The following is a 9,346-nucleotide window of genomic DNA, read 5'->3' on the forward strand; positions in this document are numbered from 1 at the left end:
GCTGAGTGGGAAGTAAGAACATCTCCACATTGTACTAAGGATAAGTGTCTACAGACAAGTACATTTTTAGTGTAAAATTTGTAGAAGCTCGATATTTCATTTTATAGTGAAGTGTTTGCATCAAGTAGTCCTGGTGGGCATGAGTCTTTTCCACGCTCTGGCTAAAGAGGCACCTTCCAGGCCCCTCCACAAGGGTGGGATCCATGGCATCTCCTGTCCTGTCTGCTCTAGCGCATGGAGCCACATTCTCTGGGAACTCACCTCTGGGAAGCCCAGGGAGGCCCTGTTACTGCCTGCTCTTGGCCCTAGTCTCAGACCTTCTCAAGGGACATGGGGGAGAGTGACTAAGTGTACTCAGCTCGTGGCCCCACCGATGAACTTCCCTCCACCTTATATCAAGTAGTCCTCATTTTGAGATTCTCTAATGATGCCTGATCCATATCATAGACTTGGAATTCCTGTAATATTTCATTAGGCTTGTCAACCAGATTTATCCATAAATGAGAATAAATGAGCATGTCAGCATAAGTTATTGTGGTAATTTGTGAAACTGCTAATGAGATATTTTCTGAACTCATAAAAGGAAAGAGCTATGTCATTAAATTACTACACAATAATTTTATTTTATACAGTATGTGAGCTGATATTTTATCAAAAATGACACCCTGATGTATCAGTGAACTGAAGATGAACAACTAAATATTCCAGTGAAGGTCTGATGTTATTTAGAAGTAGTTGAAGACTTACAAACGAATGTGAAGTTAAAAAAAGAGGTGATTATTTTGAATTAATTGGATTTTTTTAACTTTTTAGAATGTAATTAGGAAACAAGTCAATATTCAGAATTGCCCTACTTAAAAAAGATACACTCAAACATTTTCCAGTGTAACAAGTACCATGCTGTTCTTGAATACAGACCCAAACATTGTTTTCACAATGTTCTAAGGATTAACAAGTCATACAGTGAGCCTACAGGGAAAATCAGATAATCATGGGTATTAAATATGGGCTCTGCTTTGCTATAAGGAAAGAAGGAAAACGACGTGTACCCAAGAGAAAGAAGAATATGTGTGTTTATCTCAATTTGCACACTGTTTAAAAATAAACTGTAAGTACTCTAGCATCTGGAGTTTATTAGACACTGACATGGGAGATATAGTGTGTTAGTGGCTCAGTCGTGTCGGACTCTTTGCGACCCCAAGGACTGTAGCCCACCAGCATCCTCTGTTCATGGAATTCTCCAGGCAAGAATACAGTAGTGGGTTGCCATCCTCTTCTCCAGGGGATCTTCCTGATCCAGGGATTGAACCCAAGACTCCTGCATTGTAGGCAGATTCTTTACCATCTGAGCCATCAGGGAAGTTTTGTGAAGAAACTAAACACTCTTTCAGTGTATTCTTCAACCCTTTAGTGTCATCACTATGGTATCCAGAGATCCAGTACAATTTTTGTGATGTGTTTGGATGTGATTGCAGACCAACTCATCAAGGTTTGCACATCTCAAAGACAATACACAAAATATTTACAAACTCTGCATGTAAGGACCTAAGAGTTAAAAACAGGAGCACATGTGTATAGATAGATCTTCAGAACTTCATTACAAGTATCGATCATCATTACTCTTTTTTCTTCCCTGAAGTATGTTTTCATTTTATTGGCTTTAATGGTCCTTGGTAGACACTTTTCTAAAATTTCTCCTACACAGGTCTCAGTAAGAATATAATTACTGGCTCTTTTCCTCAAAAAAAAAAAAAAAAAGTTAAGTCAGATTCATAAGGTTTGGAGTGGACTGATATTAAACCTGAATGAAAGGTGGAATCACTGATTTCATAAGAAAACACTTACTGGGTGCTTTTGGCTAGAGTTAACTTCCTAAGTTAGAAGCTGGGTATTCACTTAGATATGAGATTGCCTATGCTATAGATCCTATAACTTAAGCATGAATATAGAAGACATACATAAAATAAAAAATGAGTTCTCAAATGAGTGCATTAAAAATACCATAAATCTTTGTAAGACCACAAACACAGAGGAATGTGATAGTTAAAAAAGGCTTTGTGGGGAGGAATGTCTTCAGTTGAGACATAAAGCAAAGGCAGTAATAACTTTAGTATGCTTTACATTTGTACAGAAATTTTATATGTGTTATTTAATTTTCTTGTTACAAGAACTATGAACATTATTAATTTGCTCAGTGTTTAAGCTATTGAATTGCAAGGAATTTATGGTAGAGTTAGGAATCAAATTCAGGTATTTTGTTTTGTCACTGATTCTGTTTGTAATACAGTGTTACTCAGTGTAAAACTTAGACAATCAGATAAACTCTCTGGAGGAGACTTCATCACCAAAATCATGGAAGTAGTATAATAGTAAACAGTATGGGACCTGGTGTTCAGATCCTGGCTTTATTCCGTTTTAGTTATGTGACCTCTGGCAAATTTCTGCAGTTCCATTTCATCTATAAATCGTTAAAATAACATTGCTCATATGATTGCTTTGAGGACTGATGAAGTAAGTCAATAAACTAGTATCTAACTGTATCAAGTCAATAGTTCTCAAATTTTTAAGTTCAACAAACTTAAAAATTGTTGTGCACCCTAATGAATGTGTATGTTGGCTATAACTATTAATATCTGCATAAAAGAATTTTAAAATAATTTTCTAATTAATTAATTAAAATTATAGCAATGTATCCCTTATAAGCCAAAATAAATAATATTTTTTTAATGTAAAGTAACTATATTTTCCAGACCAAAAATTTAGTTAAAAGAATGGCTTTGTTACATTGTTACATTTTTGTGAGTCTATACTGTTTGCCATAATAAAACAGGGATGACTTACCATATCTTTTTCTGCATGCAATATGTTGTGATATGTTGTTTTTGTGGAAATATATGAAGAGAATAGCTCATAAATAGATATGTAGTTGGAAAATGGAGAAATACTTTTAAAAGCTTTTCTGATAATTGTGGATATTCTTTGGTAGTACATCAAATCTTGACAATTGATAGTTTCCTAAAGCTTTGTTGCAATGTGGGATTTGAAACTATATCAATGAACTTTCAGAACTCTGTTACATTAAAGCCCATTGATCTGTTATATACTTGGAATGGACCTTTTATGATGCATAGTTTCATAACATCATGCATTAGTCACTTGAAAAATGTTGGTTAACTCATTATGCTCTCTCTCAAATGTTGCCACATTTCATTATGCGACATTCAAAAATAACATTCATTAATGTCACCACCAATCATATTAGAAAAATCTTTATTTATTGGGAAGTTCCTAAGCCTATCATGATAGATGCAAGTGTTTTTATACTTCATAATGTTGCTTAAAATCCTGAATTTTATTATTAACAAATAATTGTTTTCCTTGAAGTATAAACTCACTGTATTCCTTTCTGTCAAAATTTCTGCCAGATAATCTTCAAGATAATTGCAGTTTGTGTGTCAGTTGTTCTTTCAAGTAAAAATTATTTTCTATGTAAAGTGCAACTAGTACCACTCAACTCAAATAATCACACATCTGATTTTCCTGGAGATGACCATCGTACTTTAATATATAGCAGAAGTGCATATATAAATTTTCTATTTTATCACAGGGAGGAGTAAAAAAGACATATTCATGGGTTGTGATTTAGTAAAATTAATGCTTTTTTTTTGCATTGTGGATATTCTTAAGTGAATCTGATATTTTTTTTTTTTTTCTTTTTGAACTGTGTATGATGGTAAAGGATGCAGTTTGGTACCAGTGCCCTGAGTTTTGGTGAGACACTAGCAGTTTTCTCCACCACTGCTTTTGCACCTTCAGTGCAAATGTCAACAAAGTGAAAATGGCAAATGACATTTTAGTATTACAAAAATAGATTTGACTTCATGAACTCAGTGAAAGTGCCTTAGAGACCTCCAAGATCCTTGACCACACTTTGAGAACCACTGTACCAGGCATTCATGTTAGATAGTATTATTATTATGAAAGAAGAGCCAAGGTTTGTGCAAAGACTTAGAGTGGATAAATATGAATGGCATATTCCTATGGAAAATACACTTGGGAGAAGTAAGAGCCAGTTGTACAACTCTCAGTTGTAGAGAGTTCTGTTTCATAAAGAACTGTCTGTATTAAACATTTTTAAAAAAGGACCTACATTTTTATTTGTTTTTCACGATATATCAGGATGTCTCCATGAAGACCAGAGGGATAATTTTATCCAAAAAATGGACAGCAGTGTCAAGTGGATTTAGGACATATATATCCCACTCAGTGTTTGTGGGTTTGAGTTGTTCACTGTTCAAGTGTAATATTTTTGTGTGGATAGTTCTGTTAGACTAGATGTGCATGCCTTTATACAATATGTATCCTCCATGAAACTCAGTCTAAAAGACAAAATATTATATATACTTACTTAACAATTATTTGCTACTACACAAGGCACATTTTATAGTTAAACTTGGTGTATGTTTCCGTAACATAGACCCCAAAAGTGTGATTGTATCCTTAGTAGATGTAATCTTTGGAACTTATATCGAGATGGCATTTATTTTAAATGCTTCTAATACAGAAGTGTTATCTGAATCTTTCTATATGGTCTCATTTGCAATATTTATCTGGAAAGGAAAATTCACTAAGGAATTCATATCTATTGGGTTCATTGTACTAGAACCATTCTTAACATTTAGAATTAGCTTGTTTATATAAAACTTTGTATTTTGCAGTAAACTTTTTGATACATCATCCTTTCGTTCAATATTCTTAAGATCTTCTGAAATCTGAGCTCGTATGTTTAACTTTTCTTCCTAAGTGATCCTCAGGCCACAAAACTGAGAATTGAGAATCAAGCATTTAATAGAAACCTTATGAAATTATTTTTTACTCCTAAAACCAATATACTATACTTACCTTCATTTTATATTAAAAGTGTACAATTTGTCACTCAGCTATATACAACAAAAATGTTAAAACTGTCCCTCAAACACTTTTTATTCTGACATGGTCAAATGACATTGTAAAACTATGGTTAAAATGTTTGCAGCTCAATCTCTGTTTGCCAGCAGAGGTTGCTCTTAGGTTAGCGATTTGAGTTTATATGATGTCAAGAATATTAAGCAGCCGAATGGAAGCTGCATTATGATGCAATTATGCAGAAATTATATTTAAATTGAATAATAACTACTTGAGTGACTCTTACATGTGTTAATCTACATATTATCAGAAATTATGCTCTTTACAAAGATACCTCTGAGGCAGAGCAGAAAGTGACATTCTTGAAATGAAAACTGTTTATTGACTTGCCAGTCACTAAGAATTGCTGATTTAGAAAAATCGGAAAACAAATTATGGATTATCAAGATGGGTTTATAAAATCATATACTTATTCTAATCATAGCATTTTTATTTTGTTAAAAAATATGTGCAAACCTGTGCACATCTGTTTAAATAAATGCAAAGTTAAAGTGAAAGTTACTAAGTCATGTCCGACACTTTGTGACCCCATAGACTATACAATCCATGGAATTTTTCAGGCCAGAATACTGGAATGAGTAACCTTTCCCTTCTGGAGGGGATCTTCCCAACCCAGGGATAGAACCCAGGCCTCCTGCATTGCAGGCAGATTCTTCACCAGCTGAGCCACAAGGGAAGTCCAAGAATACTGGAGTGGCTGGTCTATCCCTTCTCCAGTGGATCTTCCCCATCCAGGAATCAAACTGGGGTCACCTGCATTGCAGGTGGATTCTTTACCAACTGAGCTATCAGGTAAGCCCAATAAATACAAAAGTGCAGGTAATTGCATGTATATGAGAAAAGCGTTTTAAGTTTTAAATAAAAAAAAATACCTGGTGATAAGTCAAATGGATAAAACTGAGCAGTGATGCATAGACTATTTTATTTTTTGCATAGATCCATAAACGTGCCAAGTTCATTTCACAAAGAACAGTTGTAGAGTTTGAATTCCCTTGTGGTAATTCAGATATATAAAATTAATTAAATCCAATGCTTCATTAAAATGGTATTTTAAAAACCTATTTAATTTTAGAAATTTTAACATGTCAGAGAACATTATGAAGTAGAACTTTTATCTTTACCGTTAAAATACTGAAGCATTAAGGAAATAAAAAGTTCTTATGGTAATATGATATATTCTTTTGAAAATATGCATTTGAAACCAAGAAGCATTTGAAAAACCATTTTAAATCACGTAACTAGTAATAATAGATTATTTATAACAATGATCTATTTTGGGTTGAGAAAACTTTTCCTATAAAGAACCAGGTAGTAAATAATTTAGGTTTTGTAAGCTATATGATCTCTATCATAACTGTTTAAGTGTATGGTGGAACAAAAGCAGCCATAGACCATATGTAAAGGAATGAATGCAATTTTGTTTAAGTAAAACTTTATTTACAAAACAGCTGGTGGACCAGATATGGTTTGTGGACAGAGGTTGCCAATCCCTGGTCTATATAAAAATATTATAGAAAAACAAATTAAAATTGTTTTATTAATAAGTTTTTATTTTAACACCACGTGGTTCACAGCATTTGTTGAGGACATGATATTTATTGTTCTCCTTTATGTACAGTTGTTTATATGCTTCCATTAACAGTGATTTTATACCTGATGCCATAGATTATATATTTTATATATATATATTTTATTCCAGCATTAATACATTTTATAAGTAACATTTATAAACAAAATTTAAGTTTAAAATGTCACTCTGGGGAAAATGTTTTTGTATGTCCTATAGTTAAAACTGCTATAAATTTTATAGCCTTTTTTTTCTTTTTTTCCAATATTGCCTATTTTCTAAAATATTTATCCCAGCTTTTTTTTGCTAATTTTTGTTATTTTATGGAAATATATTAAAATACATTAATATTTGACTCAAATTAGTTTTATATTAGACTGACAATAATAGAATTGCAGTAATAAGATATTCTATAAGAATATTGCTAAGTAAGGTATTTTTATGCTTGCTTTCTTGCATATCTTGCAAAGAGGAAATAGACTCTTGGAAAACTTTGCTTAGTCAATCTATCAAATAATCATTATTGTTTTAAACATATAACTATGTTGCCATACTCATTGGTATTAAAGATATAAATAAAACAGAAGTCTACATATACATTTTAAATACTTTTCAATATTGAAATATTGAAACACTATATTCCAAAAGATATTTCTTAAATTTAATGTATGGATATATTTTAATGACTATTTTAGAGCCAACAAAATTAAAAGATAATCTTCTGTAATATTTGTTACTAATATGTATCATGTAAGAATTTTATAATTCCTATGGAGTCATTGTTTATTTAGAACTTAATGTATGTTAAAATATTTACTTTTCTGTCACCAATATTAGCTCACAAAAAAATTTTAATCGAACTTTTAATTTCAGTATTTCAGTTAACTGTGCATCTGAGCAATATCAATGTAATTTCTTTTAATTAAAATTTAACTTTGAAAACTTCCCCTTGGTAAACTAAATGAATTCTTTTTTTCAAAACCCTTAAAATGATTTACATATATATCCTAAAATATTTCATTTACTTAATACATAAATATATTTTCCTATGAGGCTTTAATACTGACATGAATGTGAATGTTTTCCATTAGGAAAAATAATGATATCTTTAATTTATGAAGTGTTTGGGGTCTTTCATTCTTTAGTGGACAAAACAATGTCACAAATAATTTAGAAGAAAATTTACATCACAATCAACTTTTCTGCCAAGAAATGAAAATAAAATATTTAAACTTTAGCTTTCTGATATGCATTCAGGATATGCATAAATCATATACATATATTCAAATATAGGTGATTTAAATCAAGAACTCAACAAATATACATGTCAACATAAGACATTTTAAATACCACACCTTGATTTCAAACTATGCATACTTAAGTGTCTTGTTTCTATTGAAATAAAGCATTAGTTTTGGCCACGGTCAAACGTTACCAAGAATATACATTGTGTTTGTATCTGTTGGAGCTCTCAATGGTTGTATGTTACCATGTTTATGATAAGGAAGGATGATATGGAGTAAACAAGCCTAGAGCCAAACTTCCTTCATAATTGAACATATTTAGCTATACACTCTACGATTAGGTCCATATCTCCAGATAGCACTCACTAGTTAAAAGCCCATCTCAAAATAAAGGTGGACTTTGTATTTGGCTTCTCAATTCACTCTCACAAAAATTTAACACTACAGTCACTTTAATCTGTAAAGTGTTACATCCAAGCAATCTGACTAGACAAGCTTTCTAAACTATGTTTTATGTACAATATTTTATTGATCTGTTAATTAGTGAGACAATTTTTTAAATAAAAGAGAGAAATGAAAAAAAGAGAGAGAAAGAGACAGAAATCAGTTGTTAGATTTAAAAGTGAAATAGTTATTAGGATATTAGGGCTTGACAGCAGATCTATCATAGTCACAGCTGCCATGATGTTTCTTAAATTCAGGGCTTGACACAATAGATATACAATGAACATTTTTTAAATAAACAGATGATTGAACAACGTAGAATGTTGATCCTCCAAATCTTTATAGACATTTCTTGTTATTTTTTAAATAAACAAATAGTGCATAGTACATGCTGGCAGTTTTCTAAGCCTTTTATAAAAATTGATTTATTTAATCTTACTCAAAATTCTTAAAGTAGGTACCAGTATTATCCCTATTTAATGATGAAGAGATTGGTTAATTTGCTCAAGATCAAAGTTAGATAGACTTTGGGGCAGGTCTAATTTGACCTCACATAAATGATCTTGAACTGTGTGCCATTTAGTTTTTATCAAAAGTATAACTAAGATTGTGAGTGTATATGCTTATGTATGTATGTGTGGCAAGAAGTGGGGTGGTGTTTAAAAGCTACGGCCTCTTCCCATATCTCAATACCAGTGTTGTCACCTTTTTTTTCCTTTTCTGTAGTTTTATACTCCTGGAGTATACACTACTTGGATTGGTTAGTGCATATCAGAGAGAATAGTCTCATAGTGAGCAGTTTAGTCTCAGGGGGTGACAAATGGAGAAAGATTGTTAAAAATTGATCTCCCACTATTAGGTTTTTACCAGATGAAGCACACTTCCCTTTTACTGTTCTTTCTCCTTTCCAATGTGATTCTATTTTCTGAAAATCAGTATTACATTTATTATAAGGAGGTTGTTGGGATGCATCACATCTCTTAGCATCTCTTAAAGAGAGATATTCCTGTCCTAAGTAACAACAAATCTATTGCTTTCATCAAGCAATTAATATGTTTATATTTGGTAGACATTTTAAACTGAGAGGCAGATCATGTTCCATTTGTTTTTGCTTTGACTACCATAT

This window comes from Dama dama, chromosome 19, assembly GCF_033118175.1.
Source record: "Dama dama isolate Ldn47 chromosome 19, ASM3311817v1, whole genome shotgun sequence".
Taxonomy (NCBI): domain Eukaryota; kingdom Metazoa; phylum Chordata; class Mammalia; order Artiodactyla; family Cervidae; genus Dama; species Dama dama.